The sequence below is a fragment of the Lissotriton vulgaris genome, unplaced genomic scaffold (genome assembly GCF_964263255.1).
Source record: "Lissotriton vulgaris unplaced genomic scaffold, aLisVul1.2 SCAFFOLD_1804, whole genome shotgun sequence".
NCBI classification, from domain to species: domain Eukaryota; kingdom Metazoa; phylum Chordata; class Amphibia; order Caudata; family Salamandridae; genus Lissotriton; species Lissotriton vulgaris.
This window is the reverse complement of record NW_028244125.1, coordinates 186,801-207,261: the sequence shown is the minus strand read 5'-3', so window position 1 is coordinate 207,261 and position 20,461 is coordinate 186,801. Positions and strand designations below refer to the sequence as shown.

General features: G+C 50.4%; 1 protein-coding gene across 4 annotated transcripts in view; it reads left to right on the top strand.

Annotated features, from left to right (window-relative positions):
* Nucleotides 1–20,461, top strand: part of LOC147668144 (fucolectin-like) — a 205,182-nt gene that overhangs the window by 117,985 nt on the left and 66,736 nt on the right. The gene's annotated exons all lie outside the window — the stretch shown is intronic.

Sequence of the window (20,461 nt, the reverse complement as noted above, 5' to 3'; positions counted from 1 at the left end):
CGCGTAATTTGGTCTTCACTTGCCTCATAATTCTAGTAGCCCTGCCTACAGGTTTAGAAAATTTTGTCAGGAGGAGGTCCTTACGCCTCAAAATGTTGACAGGGGGGTCTTGGTATTCAAAAGTTTGAAGACCTCTGCCGTAGGGTAACCCTAACCCTCTTGTCACTGCATCTGTCTTTCTACCGTCAGGTTATCGTGAACTGAGAACAATTATTCTGAGTGAGACATGCAATAGTGTGACCTCAACCTTGTGTCACTCTGTTGGTGATGCTAACATGTGGGTCAAAATCCTAAACTCAAGCACATCTATGACGTGGGTTGTCGTCCCTTTTCCCTATATTCTACAATGCGACTTAACCATCCATTAGCCTCCCATGGCGTTATTACAGGGAACTACTAATGGACTCAATAATATTTGTTACTCCACATTTTTGCAAGGAATACCCCTTTCTGTTGGTAAAGTTAGTCACTAGAGTCGCCTGTTACTCTATTCCTGCTCTGCTACCATTTATTTATACCCCACTCCGATTTTTACATGCAAATGCTGGCAGCCCGCTTTTTGCACGCACGTGCCGACGGCTAGTCCCAAGCTTTAAAAACAAGCATTTGCAAAGCAATAGGTCCCGCATTTACGTGAGTTTGAGCAATTGGCATTGTAAATGACAGTGCGTTTTATTTATGCTTCAAAAACAAAAACATAAATAAAAGGCATTGTCATTTACAAAGCTGATAGCTCAAACTCGCATAAATGCGAGACCTGTTGCATTGCAAATGCTTGTTATTGTTGTTGTCTAAGTGACAAGGTTCGGTGCTGTCCTAATCTGTAATTGCTTTTTCTGATTGTTCAACTAATTATAGGATTGGTCTTAGGTGTTCCATATTTATGGTCTGCAAAAAAAATGTTTACTTCATTTCAAAGTTTAAACAAAAAAACCTTGTTGGTGGGCCATTTATGCTGAGAGCTTGCTCTTTCTTCCTGATCTGGGAAAAAAAAGTCTGGTAATTACAAGTTCACTTTTCCTCTGGCGAGGAACAAAGCATCCAAGACAGACGGTGTTTAGTTGCTGTACTTCTGAGACACCCCGGAAGCACCCAGAATGAGGTGGTGGTGCTGCAGTGCAGTGGAAAGCAGACTATCAAGCAGTTATGAGCTACCCGAGTACCCTCTGCCCCTTCTCCTGCACCCTACCTCTCAACATTATGGGGCCGCTGACATATTCTGATCTAGCACCCAGAGTATAGCCACTGGCATTATATTGGCACTGACCCAGAAACCCTTCTACTCATCGGGCTTGTTGGGGAAACTCCTCCTTTCGGGATATTTCGGACAATGACCTCCAAGAGAAGAATAATGAATCAATTAACCAGAGGAGGGGAGCACATTCTTACAACCCTTTCACTCTATCTTGGATACAAAGCTGAAAATAAAACATCCTAAAGTTCTGGAGATGGGATCTTCCTCATCACCCCTTACATTTATCATCAAGGATATTTAAAAGGAAAAGGAAGTTGGGGAACGATTGATCGATGGTCACGGCCGAGTCAGTACACCAAATAAGAAATGGCAACACACAATGAGAGGCATCTACATCATTCTTTCTCAAGGTCCATCTTTTTATTGTGTTGGGATTAACATGCATCTAAACTGGCTACAAGAGTCCATGAGCAAGTTAAAGAAGCCAAAAGAGCAGATAATGGCAAAGCAAAGAAGAACAGATAATGTAACCATGCTCAAACCACAGGTAGTGCCCACCTAGTCTCAATTAGGCCCACCCAGAAGTCTACAGCTTATCAAGGACCAAAGCCAATGTAATATTTCCCCGATTCAAAAGCAGCTTTCCTCAACAGGGTGCCACATATCCCCCAAAGACTAACTTCTCCTGCGTCAAGTCCAAGAATACTGAAGACAGTTGCCAAATTAGCAAGACAGTCACATATATATCCTCAAGAATACTAAAATGTGTTATTAATGAAAAGACAAATTCATGGCACTAAACTACAAAGACATAATTATTTCTGTATATTTTTTTTGTTTGTGTGTGATACAATTTGTTCACATATCAAAGAAATCTAACAGAGGAAGCATTTACACAAATGTTATAAAAAAATTAAAAAACAGACTGGGGAAGAGTCCCATCAATTTGCTCTGCTCTCCATTGAAGACTACAATGTTGACATTTTTTGGCCAGTAGGATTTTAGTTCTAAACATGTCAGCAGGATTTCTCCTGGTGAAAACATTTGAAACATTCTGATTATGTTTAATAAACATTTTGAGAATGCAACTGTAGCTGCTCAGCACCTTTGCACTCTCGGTTCTGCAAAACAATAGGAATGGGAATGGGAATGGAATGTGACCTAGTCAGAGAGTGCGTTCCCTTTATTTTGAATTAGAAAGAGTGCACCACATTTTTCCACTTAACATATCACAGACCTAAATCATCCTGACTGCAAATTAGGATACAGCAAACGGTGGATGAGATATATTCCTCTATGATGCTGATGATGGTACACCCCCCTGTGCCACTCGCAGCTGAACCAAATTGATCAACCAGCTAAACAAACTGCAGATAGACACACTTGTGGATGTCTATGAGTTAAGTGAGTTAAGCACTTGGCATTAATATCAGCTGTCCTGGTGGGCCTCAAGCTGAAAACTGTGTAAGGCAACCTCAGCCTTCCATACTGTAACAGTCGATAAATACATTAAAGTTAAAATGGGTAAAAGTAACTTGATGCATTCAATACTTAACAAGCTTTGGCATAGCCAATAGGTCTTGCCTTTGGGACCTTATAGGTGTTTAACTATGCAACAGTTAATGTTGTTGCACCAGGGATATTGTGCTGCATAACTAAACACTTATAAGGTCCCAAAGGCGAGACCTATTGGCTATGCCAATGCTTGTTTTATTTGGGCTTAGCTATGTTGTATTGCAGGCTTTATTTTTCAGCCGCTGTATTTTTACAACATTTAAGGCACAGACATTTTGGGGGACTAATTCTTCAGAAAGAGAACGCTTTGTGTCTCATCTACAAGAAACAATACTTTGGGATAACTAGTGACTGGCACATTATACTTTACCATTATTTCTTGGACAGAGTATATTGGGACAAGGGGACATTGTTTAAGCATTTCTGGCAGCTCTTTTTGGGGACATGAGGAGTAAAATAAAATAGATATCTTCCCACAGTATTGCAGAGCACTATTTCTTCAGCATTCCTACTTCGTAGCCAGTGATTCTGGAGAGCAGAACATCCATCCAAGGACTGACCTGCATACTACGTGTAGTGTTTGGGCCTCAGGCCCACATGCTGCTAAATAAGGTGACACAGAGACAGTGTAGATCGTTGGTTAACTGGCCCTGAGCACATGCGCTCAGCCCCTTTTATTTGCAGGGTCATCTGACTGATGACGCCTGTGGTGGGTGGGTGTTCAGTGTGTGTCAAGCATACTGGAACACTAGAACGTATCTCTGCGATACTACATCCCTCCCAAACTTTAATGAAGGTCCAAACAAAATGAAGATCGAACCTGCGCGAGAAAAATACAAAATTGCAAAACAAATGTAACTCGACGTGGACGACTTCCACATAGTCGCTTCACTGCTGGTCATCTGCTGGCGAGGGTGTCCTTGCTACCGGGACCATTAGTTCTCCTTGGCACAATGTTCTGATGCGCTGTGGACGTGCTCCTTTGTGTACTTGCACCATGGAAGTATGCTTTCCAGTTTCTTTTTTCCGACACCGTAGTTGGTGAAAAGGTGCAGATGGAATGATGGTGGAACATTGGTGTTCGGCTGTCCACTGTATACCCCTGGTTGAGGTGTTTTCTCTAACTGATGGCTGTCTCTGACAGGGTCTGCAGTTGCAGGGTATCACTCTCACCGATACCCCTCTCTCGTGGGTGTCCCCTCTCACTGGACAACCCGGAGGCCCTTTGCTCCCAGGCTTCCACTGGACCGGTGGGCTGCTGCCTTGTCGCTCCAAGCGCGTTGGAGGAGTCGCTAGGGGTCCCTTCTCCGTGTCCGAAGCTCCACCTAAAAAGGGGTGTTGTTGGCACTTGTTCTGTTGCATTCTTCCGTTGTTCTCCCTGGATCTTCAGAGCAAGCTTCAACAGTCCATCCCTCATTTTGCATCTACTGCCACCGCTGTCCCTGAGGCCTCTGCCCCTGGATATCCACGGTTCTCTGTCCGTTCCATCCCAAAGGTGGTTGTTATCAATGGATCGGCCTTCTCGCCTCTGTCGTTCCCGGGTGATCTTCAGGTTTCACCTAGATGTGTGCTCCCAGTGGTGCTAATGTTTTCCAGGTGCTGTGTCTGGATGTCCATGCACCTCTTCTTTTCCCATCGGGTGTTCCCCTTCTGGTGTGTGTTGTGGTGTTTCGTCACGCACCCTTCTGTGCTCTTCTCCTTTCCTCTTCGGGTGTTCTCCTTCTGGTGTGTGTTGTGTCGGACTGTCATGTACACCTCTTTGCTCTTCTCCTTTCCTCTCTTCTTCCTTCATCATGGCGTCGTGCCACTCAGGATTGGTCTTCTCATCCTTTCTTCGCGACGCGGTCTGGTCTTACATCTGGTTTGTCTTCCCTCACCAGGCGTCCCCGTGTAGCGTGCACTCTACCCGGGTCTCCCTGGTCTTGTCCTCCCCTAGGACACAATCTTCATACCTGTCTGTGACTGGACCTGTCGTAGCGACCTTCTCTCGCTTGATTCCTTCTGACTTTTAGTTGACGTTGTTATACTTCGCTTCAGTCTCTTCCTGGTCCTCTTTGTGGACATCTCCTCCGGTGTTCTCTTCACCAATGTCTTCTCTGTTCCTCTTGTCAGATGTCTCGTCAGATGTCTTCGCTCGTTGACTCTTCTTGCCGGTCAGCATCCTCCTTGCGGCCAATGGGGTGATCGGCTTCCTCCTCCGTGCGACCAGCAGGGTGGTCGGCTTCTTCCTTTCGACCAACGGGGTGATCGGCTTCCTCCTCCATGCGACCAGCGGGGTGGTCGGCTTCAACCTTGCGACCAACGGGGAGGTCGGCTTCTTTCTCCTTGCGACCAGCGGGGTGGTCGGCTTCTTCTTTCTTGCGACCAACGGGGTGGTCGGCTAGTGGTGAATCTTCATGCTTGTGGTGATCAGCGCAACCGCTCTGTCGTCTCTCCGCAGTTGCAGTGTTTTGGCGCACTTCTGACTGCGCTCTGCCATCCCTACAGTGACTTGCTGCTTTGGGCGGTTTGTCTGGTAGTCTTGCCTCTGCGGTGATTACCAGTGGCCACTAGGCATCCCTGCTCTCTCAATCTTCGGCCCTGGCAGTCTCTCTTCGGCTGTGAGATAGCCTTCTCTCTTCCATTGGTTATCCCCAGGCGTCTCCGGTTTTCCTTTTCTGAAGGGGGGGCTTGCTTGCTTCCTCTTTTCCTCTCCTGGAGGGAGTTGGTTGGTGGCTGCAGTAACCTGTTCTAGTCAGTGGGCGCCACTGTCCTTTGCGTGTCAGTGTCCTGCACACTACTTGCTCGGGTGAATGCGGTATTGCCTTCAGGGTTCTTATTTTCCTTGTCTTGATACTCCTAGGCGCCACACATTATCTTGCTGAGTGGGGTTTGCTTACTCTACGTGGCAGGTCATGTTGCCTCTCTTACTTGGCACTGTACGTTGTCTAAAGGTAGGCTCCCTGTGAGTACAGTGGGGTAGAATCTAGTTGAGTGCGGCACTCTATTCACGGACTGTCTATTCGTCTCATGTTGCCACTCAAACACGGTGTTGCTCACTTCTTTTGCGGGTGCAATGGTGCTCGATGGCCACTAGGTGGCAGGGTAGGACATATTTCAAACCACCGTCAGCTTCGTGCTGTGTCTCGGTGGTTTTCTTCCTGCTCTGAAAGTCTCCCCAGTGGGACTCTATCCCAAACCTGTGGAATTTTAGTTTGCGAACTGAACATCATCTGCGCCATCTTGTCCATTCCTCAGAGTCACGTACAAATATGCATGCACGGCAGCCATTTTAGGTACCATGGTCTCCCCGTTCACGATTGATCGCCAGCGCACTCCCCATACCCTGCGAGCATCCCCCGCGCACCCTGGCTGCCCCCGCTCTCACATGCACAAGTCATAAACCCTCTCCATCCGCGTGACTCTGCCCCTGGGAGTCACACCCCGCGCCTGACCAACACCTCCTTTCCTTTCATGAATACCCCTCTTTTGATAAACCCTTCCTCTACGCTCGATTGTCCACGCAGACCATTCCTTTTTTATGAATACCTCTCCTTTGATGACCCCTTCCTCTGAGCCCGATTGTCTGTACAGATCCCAGGCCATCACCTAGCCGGAGGATACAGTTTATTGCCCCCTACTGTATGGAGTCGCCCCTCTTCAAAGGAGCTACTATTGATCATGGCCTCCCCACCCCCTGAGATCCGATCAGGCGCACACATTCTAAGAATCGGCGGAACATCCAGCTGCGTGATAGCCCCCTCTTATTGTATGTGGGGTGAGGACCTCTACTGTAGATACGTGTGGGAATGGGCCTGAAACGGGGATTCCGGGGATGTCTTTTCATACTTCAAAGTGTCTTTATTGCAATAAAGAATGCTCACAAATCATAAACTGGGGTATAAGAGGCCAGGCCTCAGAGAGGCTGTTAGAGCACCTCGAAACGATACCTCATTGTCCGATCTGATGTGTTTTGCTCCGTCGGAATAAAACTTTGTTTCCCGCCTTCCTGTCTCCAGCGCCTGCCTCTTTGTTTGATAACCCTTGCATGGTATTAGAGGCGTTTCACGCCGGGCAAATACTTGAGTCATCGACCCAACCGCCTGACCATTTTCAATTTTCATCAATTGGCGTCCCAAACGTGGGGCCCATCAGCGACACGTGGATCCAGTGGGAGAGGTCCCGACGACAGAGTGAACGACTGCAACGATCGGAAGTGCACCTGCCCGATAGACCCTCGTCTGGCAGCCGGTCATCCGAACTTCACTGGTTCTGAGCAGACCTCTCTCGAGTGATCTACGGTCCTGACTGGGAACCATCAGGAGTGCGGCAGTAACAACAGAGAGTAGAGGACGATCGGGCGCTGGAAACGGAAGACGAGAAACTGTCCATGCGGTCCGGGTAAGGTCTTGAAACACGACGAATTACGAATTGATTGATTGTTTGACTAATTGAAATACTAGTATTTGTTTTGTCGCTCTTTGAGATATTCGCTACCTACAAACGGGGAGGAATAGAAATATTCTGTCTCCCTTTGCAGATAGTGAAGGGTAGGTAACGCTGACTTTTGTCCCCCGTTGTAACCCGTCGTGCCTATCTCTTCTCCCCACTGATTGATTGTTGGACTCATGGGTTCTCTGGTTCGTTAGATTCGATACCTGAGATACTCGGTTGCTCCTTGAGACATTCGCTGCCTGCAAACGGGGAGGAATAGAAATATTCGGTCTCCCTTTGCAGACAGTGATGGGTAGGTAACGCAGACTTTTGTCCCCCGTTGTAATCTGTCGTGCCTATTTTTCTCCCCACTGATTGATTGTCCGTACATAGATTGTTTACAGTATAGTGCTTTTGAGATATTCTCTGCTTGCAAATAACGAAGAATAGAAATATTCTGTCTAGTCTTTGCAAGTAGTGAAGGATAGGTAGTGCGGACCTTTGTCCCCCGTTGTAATCTGTCATGCCTGTCTTCTCCCCACTGATTGGTAGTTGGTACAGCCCGGACCGCTTATTAGAGATGAACCATCCAGCTCCACTGGAAGGCACCCCTAATAAGGACATGTTCACTAAGCATGGACTAGTCGCTGTAGCTTATAGTAAGTTATGGCATAAATATACAAAGAAGGACCCCGAAAGTCAGTGGCCACTGATAGGTTCCTTTGATGATCATAAAATAGAAACGTTATAAGCAGCTCTTCAGAAAAATAAGACAACGCCCACCATGCTCGATAGTGTCGGCATGTGGCGCAAAGAAACAGAGCAACGAAAGAAAAGAGAAGAAGCAAAAATAGGGAAAGAGTTATGAAAGGCAGCCCACCTGGCCGCTAAGAAACTAGAAGAAGAAATAAAAGAAAGAGAGGAAGCTAGACAAAAGCAGGAATCAGGGTCGGCAGGCCAATGCCCTGTTAGGACCCCCTCTACGCTCTACCCTGAGCTGCCCTCCAAACAACGGGCGAACAATGAGTTACTGCTAGGTCCTCCGATCATCTACATGCCCCCTCCATATGCCCCCTGCCAACCTCTAGTACAGCACCTGCCAGCTCTGAGTGCGAACGAGAGTGACCTTAGCGCTAGTGCCCCAGCCCTCGTGGCCTCCGCACCGGCCGCATTAGTAACAACATCAGATGAACTCGAGGCTAGCAAACAGCCACCAGCCAGACCAAATAGGTTGAGCAAAGACGAGCGGGATGGGATTGACAAGATAGCAAAGACACTGGTAGAACGGAAGGAGAGCGAAGAATACACGATGGATATGCACAATTCACATGCCGGTAGCCACAGACGGCATTTCATTTTACGATTCAGCTACCACACCCTGAACGCATATGAGGATAGGTATCAGAATCAGGGTCCTGCTAAACTGACAACTTTATATAGAAAGGTCGATGTTGGAGATGGGACTGAGCACGATGTGGCGGACCTCTTCATGCAAACGCTTGAGGTCTTCCGCCACCTCAGGGAACAGAAACCAGAAGTTAAGATTACAGTCCCTGAACCGACTGGGTCCTCATCAGAAGTAGCCAACACTATGATGCCTATCAGAGAAGCCGCCCCCTACTGGGTTCCCCCACGAGGTCAGGGGACAAACGACGATATCAACCACGCAGATGCAAAGGGGAGGGTTGTGTACAATTGGGTTTATCAACCATGGGATCAACAGGATATTTTAACTTTTAGGCAAACCCTGCCCGATTTAACCCCTTTAGCGCGTCGAACATTCCGTCCCAGTGCGGACGTTCGATCGCGCTAACGGGATTCGGACGTCCAACGGTCGTGCGCAGCACCAGCAAGGTAGTGCGCGCGACGACCGTTGGACGTTCGAAGCACGGAAGGGGTTAAGAAAGAACCCAACAGCATTTTATACCGAATTCGGCACAGCCTTGGGGTCAACGATAATGACTCTAGCGGACATTGACTTGTTTTTCGAGTTATGTCTGCCGGCTGACGCGTGGAAGCAAATCCGTAAAGCCGACCAACAGATCTGTTCGGACATACCTGGAATCAACTCAGTGAGCTAGATAGACGGCGAGAGCCCGGAAAGAAACCGGTAAAAGACATACTGGAACTCCCGGACAAAATAGTTCAGAAGCTAAAGACATTGATCCCAGAGAAAAAGGTAGATTGGTCGATAGTCACGGCTTGTCGTCAGAAACCCCAGGAAGACGTATCAGAATACTTCTCCCAATTTGAGATGGTGTTCTCCGACTACAGTGACCAAGACATGACCACCGCAACCGGACAACACCTATTCGTGCAAAACTACGTAAAGGGTCTATCGCAAGAGGTCTCCCAAAAGTTACAGACGAGCTAGAGTAGTTGGGGGGCCTCCAAACCCGCAGCTATCCTTCAGATGGCTCAGTACTACGAACACCAAAAGAATGAGAATGATAGGGCATCCGAGAGAAAGAAGAAAGATTTGAAAGAAAGGGTGATGATAGCCCAGATACAAGGGGTGGCGGTCGGGAGAGAACCCCACAGGGGGAGCTACCAATCAACCGCCCCTAGAAATCCACCCCCAAAGGACCGCACACCTACTCCCTACTCTGGACGTAGGGACATAGAGGATAATCAGTGTGCATTTTGCAGAGGATTCGGGCATTGGAAGTCTCAATGTCCGGTTCTTCTGGAACTAATTAAAAATAAAGAGACGAGGGATATGACGAATGGCCCTAGGACTAGAGGACAGGGACGAGGGCACACAAACGACACCAACAACGACAGACCAGGTAGATCGAACACGTTTGACCGCCCCCGACAGAACCAGTATCAACTGTCTGACTGTGAGAGCACCCCCGACTTTGCATAGGACTGCCAGGGGCAAGGGAGGGATCCAGTCGAGCTCTGTGTTGACCAGCAAGGTCCTTACGTCACCGCTAACGTCCTGGGTACAAAGTCTCCATTCTTGGTAGACACTGGGGCGACACGTAGTGTGTTATCAAAATGACTGATTCCAAGGGCACCCTTGTCTGGCTCACACATTACATCAATAGGTTTTGATGGGACGCCCTCCACTAACCCCCTGTCCGTACCTATCTCCTTCGACCTAGGAAACAACCCAACTGACACAACATTTCTGCTCTCCTCCAACTCCCCCGACGCCATTTTGGGTATTGATTTACTAAAACATTTCCGAGCTACCATTAGGTATTCCCCAGATGGAGTCCGAGTCATCCTGTACGACAACCCGAGCATGTCCAAATCCTGCCCCGCACAACATATGTACTCTATAACTGATGCTGACCTGTCCTTGCTCGACACCCTGCCTCCGTACCTATGGGCCAAAAACGACTCAGACGTAGGGCGAATGATGATTGACCCTGTGCGCATAACTGTTCGACAAGACGCAATGGTCCTGATACTCCCACAGTATCGGATATCACCAGAGGGCGAGAAGGCACTGGTAGCGATTATTCAGTCCCTGGTAGATGCAGGAGTGGTAGAGGAAGTAGTTAGCAATGTCTGCAACAGCCCTATCCTACCCATTGTTAAGAAGCAAGGCGAGGGAGATGAGAAAGCGTACCGCTTCATCATCGACCTGCGGGAGGTTAACAAAGTGGTTGTGCCCCAGTACCCTGTAGTCTCAGACATCACCACCATTCTGACCCTCATCCCGTCCACTGCCACCACCTTCACTGTTATTGACCTTAAGAATGCATTTTTCTCTATCCCCATCCACCCAGACAGCCGTTATCTCTTCGGCTTCACCCTAAAAGGCCGCTCGTACCGATTTTGTAGAGCTCCCCAAGGCTACACTGAAAGTCCCAGCATTTACAGCCAGGCCCTCAAAAGACAGCTGGACGCCGTCCAGCTACCAGATGGAGTAGTGTTGATCCAATATGTCGATGATATCCTTTTGGCGGCCGATACCACTCCACTTGCAATCACGGCCACCGTCCAACTCTTACACTTTCTTGCAGAAAATGGCCACAAAGTCTCCAAAAAGAAATTGCAGTTCTGCCAGCCTCAAGTGACGTACCTAGGCCATCTCCTGTCCAAAGAAGGGAGGAAATTTACCCCCGACCGAATCCAAACCATCCTAGACACCCCTGTCCCAAAAACACAGAAGCAAGTCCGTTCTTTGGTGGGTCTTACCTCTTTCTGCCGACAATGGTTGCCAAATTTCAGTCTCATTATAAAACCCCTACTTTCCCTGTTGGCCAAAGATGTCCCCTTCCCGCTCCCTTGGACCCCCAAATGCCAAGCGTCATTTGAAGAGTTGCGAGATGCCCTTTGTTCGGCACCTGTCCTGGGAACACCGGATTACTCCAAGCCCTTCTCCCTCTTCACTCACGAAAGGGAGGGATGCGCGTTGTCTGTTCTAACTCAGCCCATCGGCCCTAAGCAACGCCCTTGTGCCTACTTCTCTGCCACTCTTGACCCCGTAGCCAGAGCTTTGCCTGCCTGCCTTCGAGCAGTAGCCGCCGCTGCTGTCTCTATCCGTCAGAGCGAGGGAATCGTACTTTCGAAATCCCTCACTGTGTTAGTACCCCATGCGGTCGACACCCTTTTGAACCAGACCAAGACTCAACACCTGACTAGTGCACGACTGACGGGGTACGAATTGACACTACTTGCACCCCACATCACTCTGAAGAGATGCACGACTTTGAATCCTGCCACACTGTTGCCCTTGCCTGAAAATGACCCCGACGTGCCCCCTACACACTTCTGTGTGACCCGCACGGACGAACAGACTAGGAGTAGAGTTGACCTCCGAGACACTGCTTTTACAGACCCTGATGGAGAGCTATGGGTAGAAGGCTCTTGCATCAAACTCCTAGACGGCACCACTTCAGCTGCCTATGCGGTAACGACAGCCCGAACAGTAGTTGAGACAGCCCGCATCACACAACGATCCGCACAGACGGCAGAGCTAATTGCCCTCACACGAGCATGTATCATAGCGGCAGGGACCACGGCGAACATTTACACGGACAGCCAGTATGCCTTCGGGGTAGTTCATCATTTTGGGCTCTTGTGGAGGGAAAGGGGATTCCTGACGTCCCACGGCATGCCCATCCTCCACGGAGATCTAGTTTCCGCCCTGATTGAAGCAGTTCTCCTCCCCAAACGATTAGCAGTGATCAAATGTCAGGCACACAAGAAGGTGACGGACTTGGTCGGGCAAGGAAACGCGCTGGCCGACATCACTGCACGAACCACAGCTGAGAATAGGACGATGACACGCATGTATGTGACCAGGTCACAAGCAGAAAAATGGACTGACGCTAGGGAGACGATTAGGGACATCCAGTCGGCCAGCACCCCTCACGAACTGACCGAGTGGGCACGGGCGGGTTTAAAGGACGATGAAGGCTGCTGGCGGACAAAAGATGCAAACAAATGGTTGCTGCCTGACTCGTACCTGATTCCCATACTGACTATGGCACACTCCCCCGCACACATAGGATCTGCCCCCATGATCGAACTCATTTCCAAAGTCTGGCACAACGACAAGATCCCCGACTCAGCCAAACGCCTGGTCCAGCAATGCCTTATCTGCCTGCAACACAACCCTGGGAAAGGGACTGTGGTACCCCGGGGAGGGTTTGGGGTCCCCGACCACCCCTTTGAGGTCCTCCAGATGGATTACATCCAGCTAGAAAGATGCCAAAGCCTGAAGTATGTATTAGTCATTGTATGTGCCTTTAGCAAATGGGTAGAAGCCTATCCAACCCGTGATAACACTGCCATGACTACTGCCAAGGTACTACTGAAAGAGTTTTTCCCTCGCTACGGTCTTTGTCGAATTTTATGGAGCGACAACGGCCCCCACTTCATAGCTGAAGTTATCCAACTGATCTTGAAGGGGTTGGGTGTGAAGCAGAGGTTTCATGCAGTCTTCCACCCCCAATCCGCTGGCTTAGTTGAGCGACACAACGCCACACTGAAGCTAAAACTGTCAAAAATAGTGGCCACCACAGGACTTAAGTGGACAGATGCCCTCCCACTGGCGTTTCTATCGATGCGCTCCACTCCCACTAAGCACCATTTGACCGACCCCCTACGAGGTTGTATTCGGGCGACCGATGAACCTCCGGACTGCCCCCAAACCGACCTCCATTCATGACGTCCCGGACATCCTACTGTCTGACTACTTGTACAAATTAACTAAAACGTTGTCTGTCATTCATCAGCAGGTGCAGCAGGCCATCCCCGATGCTTCCGGGGGTCCGGGTCACGACATCCAACCGGGGGATTATGTGCTAGTCCGGAATTTTCAACGGACGAAGAGCCTGGAACCCCGGTGGACGGGCCCCTGGCAAGTACTGATCACCACCCGGACGGCCCTTCGAGTGAAGGGGAAACGGCACTGGCTGCATGCACACCGCTGTAAGAAGGTCTCCTCGACCCTGGCCACAACACGTCGACACCCAAGAAGAACTCCTGAACCAGGATCGGCCATCACTGAACTGCTATCCTGATACCGAGGCACTCGAACTTGCAAAATTCTCTGATCCCACTGTGCCATCCAGGGAAGGGTATTTCCTGCGTCGAAAGGAGGGAGCTTCGGCTAAGTAGACCACGGACTAAGTTAAATCTCAGAACGGTGTCCTAAACACAACCAAGGGTTACCCGGAGAGAAGCTAAACAAAGTCTGTGGTTCTGCCCACTACCGAGCACCTTGAAGATGATGGAAGCGCCAGATAAGAAGATGATGGAAGCAACCGGAAGTACCCACTACAGGAACCCAAAGACTGACAGTATGCACAAATCAAAGACAATCGCCTTCTTCATTGTCTCCCTCTTTTGCCTCCTCCTCATGACTTCCTTCTGGATCTTGGAGGAAAGCACACCCGCTCATCAGATATTGCTGACCACTGCACAGCCAACCACCATGAAAGAGCATCACCTGATCTCCCTTTCGCCTCAGCTCCGGGAAAGACGTAAGGAGTTCTGGAACAATTCCTTCGTGCTACTGTTGCACCAGCACAACCTTGCTGCCAACGCCACCAACTGTTGGATTTGCGGGTTGCTCCCGCATGCCACCGGACACTCCATCCCCTTCATCCCTTCTCCTTTCTCAGTTCACGGCTCCTGCCTTGCCTGGTTGATCCTCTTGCAAGAAAGCCACAAGGACAACGCCACTTCTGGTCAAACAGTGTCACATTTCTACTATGGGTTCTCGCTGAACAAAACCGGAAGGACTTCTGCCCCCTTTTGTCCTTTGACCTCTGGTTCCGCATTCCATATGGACATCCCTGCCAAAGAACGAGTTGAAATGCAGGTGCTCCATAATCCAGCTAGACCCACCTTCTCCTACCTACGGAAACGAACCGCTGCCACTCTGACTGTGGCTCTGTCTGTTATCAATGTCACGGGCCTTGTGTGCATCGAAGGCCTGGCAACACAGCTGGTGGGTCACAGTTCCTGCCACATCACCAGGTCATTGGACTCAATTGATCCCCCCTCCTTTGTTGCTTCTCCGAATATGTACTTTGTTTGTGGCACCAAAGCTTACACTTGGCTCCCGAAAGGTTGGGGGGGTACTTGCTACATCGCCTTCATTCTCCCCCCAACGTATGTGGCCCCAGCCAACCATCACCGGCAGAAGCGCGCAAGAGACATTGGACAAGCCGACTCCACCGGAGCACAGTTCCTGGATGTGGTGAAGGGACTTGTTCCTCTGTGGGGCCCAATGGCAAACAGCCGCGCCATCCGACACCTGACCCAGGCAGTAGAAACGACCATCAACATCACGGCTGGCATCCTCGCTAACAACACGGCTGAGCTTCAGGCAGTCCGCCTGGTGGCTCTTCAAAACCGCCTTGTTCTAGATGTGGTTCTAGCCGACCGTGGGGGAGCATGCCGCATCATCGGATCCAGCTGTTGCACCTAGATAACTCGCCCTCAGTCTACAAAGCAATTGAGCACCTCCACAGACTTTCCTCAGAGGTTCACCAAGAGCAAGAAGGATGGTCGCTTGGGAGCTGGTTTTGGGATACTTTGAAGGACTGGGGATGGAGGTTGTTTACATTTATATTGATACCGGTCGTGATACTGTGTGGGTGTTGCCTAGGTATTCAATGCTTGCCACCTTTGTGTTCACTCATTTCTAACTGTATGTGCCCTAAGACTTCGGACTTCGGAACTGAGCACATGAGTCCCCTCTATGAGGTAGAAATACGTGGCCTTATGGGGATAGATCCGAATTGACGAGACATGTTAAAAGGGAGGACTGTGTAATTTTAGTTTGCGAACTGAACATCATCTGCGCCATCTTGTCCATTCCTCAGACTCACGTACAAATATGCATGCACGGCAGCCATTTTAGGTTTCCATGGTCTCCCCGTTCACGATTGATCACCAGCGCACTCCCCTGACCCTGCGAGCATCCCCCGCGCACCCTGGCTGCCCCCGCTCTCACATGCACAAGTCATAAACCCTCTCCATCCACGTGACTCTGCCCCTGGGAGTCACACCCCGCGCCTGACCAACACCTCCTTTCCTTTCATGAATACCCCTCTTTTGATAAACCCTTCCTCTACGCTCGATTGTCCACGCAGACCATTCCTTTTTATGAATACCTCTCCTTTGATGACCCCTTCCTCTGAGCCCGATTGTCTGTACAGATCCCAGGCCATCACCTAGCCGGAGGATACAGTTTATTGCCCCCTACTGTATGGAGTCGCCCCTCTTCAAAGGAGCTACTATTGATCATGGCCTCCCCACCCCCTGAGATCCGATCAGGCGCACACATTCTAAGAATCGGCGGAACATCCAGCTGCGTGATAGCCCCCTCCTATTGTATGTGGGGTGAGGACCTCTACTGTAGATACGTGTGGGAATGGGCCTGAAACGGGGATTCCGGGGATGTCTTTTCATACTTCAAAGTGTCTTTTTTGCAATGAAGAATGCTCACATGTCATAAACTAGGGTATAAGAGGCCAGGCCTCAGATAGGCTGTTAGAGCACCTCGAAACGATACCTCGTTGTCCGATCTGATGTGTTCTGCTCCGTCGGAATAAAATTTTGTTTCCCGCCTTCCTGTCTCCAGCGCCTGCCTCTTTGTTTGATAACCCTTGCATGGTATTAGAGGCGTTTAACGCCGGGAAAATACTTGAGAGTCATCGACCCAACCACCTGACCATTTTCAATTTTCATCAAACCTGGCTGCCCTTTCTTCCATCACCTTGGCTGATGCACTCCACACACGGTAGGCATTTTATATCTTTATTGTGCGCCTGGGCTGCGGTGCGCCCCACGTGTGCTTTTGATGTTTTGGGGGGCTCTGTAACGTACTTCAATCAATCAATGCATTTGGGCAGTGCTGGCCGCATACAGTCACTTTGGGTGTTTGCTGATGGGTAGTTTACCCCAATGCTGTTCCTCTGCCCTCCTCCGCACCGCTGCTGCAGCCTCTCCGCTCGCACGCTGCGCGGGAGGGGGCGGGGGAGGCTGTGTTATGACGTTCACTGCTCTCAGTCACTTCGGCCGTTTGAGGCCACAACAGAATGCTGGCGTGCTCTCGCTCCTGCACTTTGGTAACCTTTTCCCTCTGGGCCGGTCACAGCCACATATACGGCCGCTTCTGGGGCATTCGCAGGCGATTGGGTAGGACCGGGGGACTCCGCTTCAAACCCGGTGAGTCCCTTCTATTTCCACCATCATGGCAGGCCACGCGGGCCTCGCGCCACTTCTTCCCCTTTCACCGCTGTCACTTCGGAGGGGGGGAGGCTTCAGTGCTTGCTGGCCTCTTGACTCTGCGGGCTGCACAGTGGGTTGCCGGTTCTGCTCTCTACGGCTGCGGGCCACACAACGCGGACTGTACTCACTGCTCCCGTCGCTCTCCCCGCCCCCAGCAGCCTCTCAACTCACTCGCTGCGTGGGCGGGGGAGGTTTGTGCTACTCCCCCGGGGCTTCTCAGTTCTGTAGGAGCATTGAGCAGTTTATTTCACCTTGAGGGGATGGGGGAGTGGTTAGCTACTCCACTCTCCGTCCTCCCGCCTAGGGCTCACCTCCTCGCCCCCACTTCCCGCAGCTAGGGCTCACCTTCGGGCTGACGGGCTTTGCGACCGATGCCGGTGGGATCCTTTGGCTCGTTCCGGCGTCTCTAGGTTGGTGGCAGGGCATGCCACCCACTCTTCACTCGCTGCGCAGGTGATCAGAGGCGACGGCCGGCGTCTGGCAGTCCGGCCCGCTTGTTCCTTCTTCGCCACCACGGACTCTATCTCGCCATTTCGGCGGCCAACCCGGGTGGGTCCCACACAGCCTCCTCACGGTGGGGGACACCCTGTTGCCTCCGGCACAGGCGGGCTCTGGTCGGTCCGCTTTTCACCCCACGCAGGGGGGGCCGGCTCATGCCGGGCTCAGAAGGTGTGGGGTAGGCTCCCGGTCACCTCTGGTCACGCTGCGGGGCTCCGTCCGGCCCACAAGCTTCTCGGCGTGTCGCGCCTCAGTACGGGGGGGTGCCCTCTGCGCGGGCAGCTCTCTCCCCCTTCTCTCCACCGGCAAACAGTGGCTGCATACACGGGAAAGACACGCCTCGTTGCCATTGTAGTGTTTGGGCCTCAGGCCCACATGCTGCTAAATAAGGTGACACAGAGACAGTGTAGATCACTGGTTAACTGGCCCTGAGCACGTGCGCTCAGACCCTTTTATTTGCAGGGTCATCTGACTGATGACGCCTGTGGTGGGTGGGTGTTCAGTGTGTGTCAAGCATACTGAAACACTAGAACGTATCTCTGCGATACTGCACTACGTACTACTCCATTTATAGCGCCTCTTCTTTTAGAAGTTCCAGCTACAGTAAATGTTGTCTGTGAAGCGCTCTGCAACGTGTTAGAACCCTTTACTGGATGAAAATTATATCATGTGTACCTTTTGTAACTTACCTGGTTCTATTGTAAAATGCTCTGACACCTTTGGGTAAACTTTGCACTATATAAAACTGCATTCAATAAATGAACAAAACGGGCAGATGCCTCGTTGAGCGCTCGGGGGAAGAGGGTGGAGGTTTATAGGGCGATAGTGCACTTTGAGACCATTTGATCTTTTTGATGAATTCAAGGAGAAATGGACAGTGCTGTGGGCAGTATGCGCTATCAGGGCACCCCTTGGGCGCAGTGACTTACAGCCTGGCGTAGCTGCGCCAACCTTCTGGAATTCGAACCCTTCTGGGAAAGTTACAGAACACCACAGTTTAAAAACATGAAAATACTCTGCAACCATGGAAAGTATCCTTTCTACTTAGAACTCTCAAACTTTATTTGCAATACTGGTCGATAAATACAATAGCGCCACCAACTCTGCCCAATCCAGCCCTCAATCCCCCTGCTTCACCCGGGATGCACTGCTCAATCTACGAGGATATGCGCATGAAGGTAAGCTCATCTTTGAAGAGACTGCTTCTCCCTTAATTGACTTCACCCACAAGGGCTTAATCGTAGGAGGCCTCTTGAATGTCAGATCCCTACCTAAGCATGCCACTGAAATCAATCTCCTTATAGACTCACACCATCTAGATATCCTTTTTCTAACTGAGACTTGGACACATGCCAACTGTGAGATCGATTTAGCGTCTGCCTGTCCGCTAAACTTCAACATCCTACATCTCCCCAGACCCAAAGGCGGCGGCGGCGGAGTTGGCGTCATCTTCCGAGCCTCTTGGCAAATAAACACCATTGACATTGATCCAGTACCTGGAACTGAGCTCTTTGGTTTGGCCATAAACTGCCACCCAGGAGTCACCTTTACGGTGATCATCTGTTACCGACCGCCGGGGGCCTTTTCCCTCCCGCAACAGCAAGCTCTTCTCACGATCATCACAAACATGGCAACCTCCCATAACAAACTTATTATTCTAGGAGACTTCAATCTTTGGCCAAACGGCAGCCTAGACACAGGTCTTGACAACCTCTTGCGGTCTTGTGACAGCGTGGGGCTTCACCAACTGATAAAGGACCCCACCCACTCCGCAGGCAACCGTCTTGACCTTATTTTCTCGAGTCCTGATCTAACTCAAGTAGGCGACATTCTGCCTATGAGCTGGACGGACCACTCGCTCATCAAACTCTACATCACCAACACCACAATAAGAAAGCCCAAGAATAGCTCTCCACCACAATTTTCTTACCGAAATTGGAAAGCCTTAGAAAAACTTAGCACCACCACTAAAGCCTTTGAGGTACAGGATAGTTTCTCTCCTACCAGCTCAGTGGAAAACAACTACAGATCCCTCAGCTCGAGAATTACTTCCACCACGGACTCGGTTGCCCCATTAAAACACTGCAAACCCAAAGGTAGAGCACCTGCTCCCTGGTACAATGACTCCCTCAAATCCCTCAAATCAGCCTGTAAACAGGCCGAGAGAAAGTGGAGACACGGATACTGTGACAATAATAAAGCCCTCTGGAAAAACTCACTCCGTGACTACAAATCCGCCATCGCAGAGAGTAAATCGAATTACTACTGCACCACTATAGCTAACGCTGCTAACAGCCCAAAAAGTATATTCCAAATCCTGGATAATATTATACATCCTGACTGCGTCAAGAACTCTGTTCCACCATCTCAGACCCTCTGTGACAATCTTGCTCATTTTTTTACCGACAAAATTGAGACCATCATCAACAATCTGGCAACGCCCCCTTCACATAACCACCCAATCCCCCCCGGAGTTGGCTCCTCCAACCCTGATCCTCCGAGGTCAGCGTGCCCTCCTGTGAATAGTCTCCTGGCCTTTCCCCTGATCTCTCAAGCAGAATTTGAGAAAGTGGCACTGGGCATTACCTCGGGATCCCCCCTTGACCCTCTGCCCCCGAAAATCTGGAAAGCATGCGGGCACGAATTATTCCACACCCTCCGGATGATTTGCAATCAATCTCTCAGCTGTGGTCTCGTCCCCATTCCCTGGAAGCAAGCGCTCATCACCCCGCTACTGAAGAAACCTACGCTGAATCCAGAATGCCTTTCCAACTTCCGCCCCATATCACTTTTGCCATTTCCAGCGAAAGTGCTTGAACGTTGGGTCAGCAACTGCCTCTCAACCCACCTCGAGCAACATCACGTTCTGGACGAATTCCAATTTGGCTTTCGCCCAGCCCATGGCACAGAAACTGCAGTGCTCACTGCCATGGAGGAGCTTCGAATGCGTGCAGACAGGGGCCAAGCCGTGGCCTTGATCTTATTGGACCTGTCTGCCGCATTCGATACTGTCAACCACGTGACCCTGCTTGAGAGGCTGAGAGAGGCAGGGGTCGATGGCACGGCCCTGCTCTGGTTTCATTCCCATCTCAGTGACAGAAAACAGGCTGTCTTCTCCCCTGTCCCTCA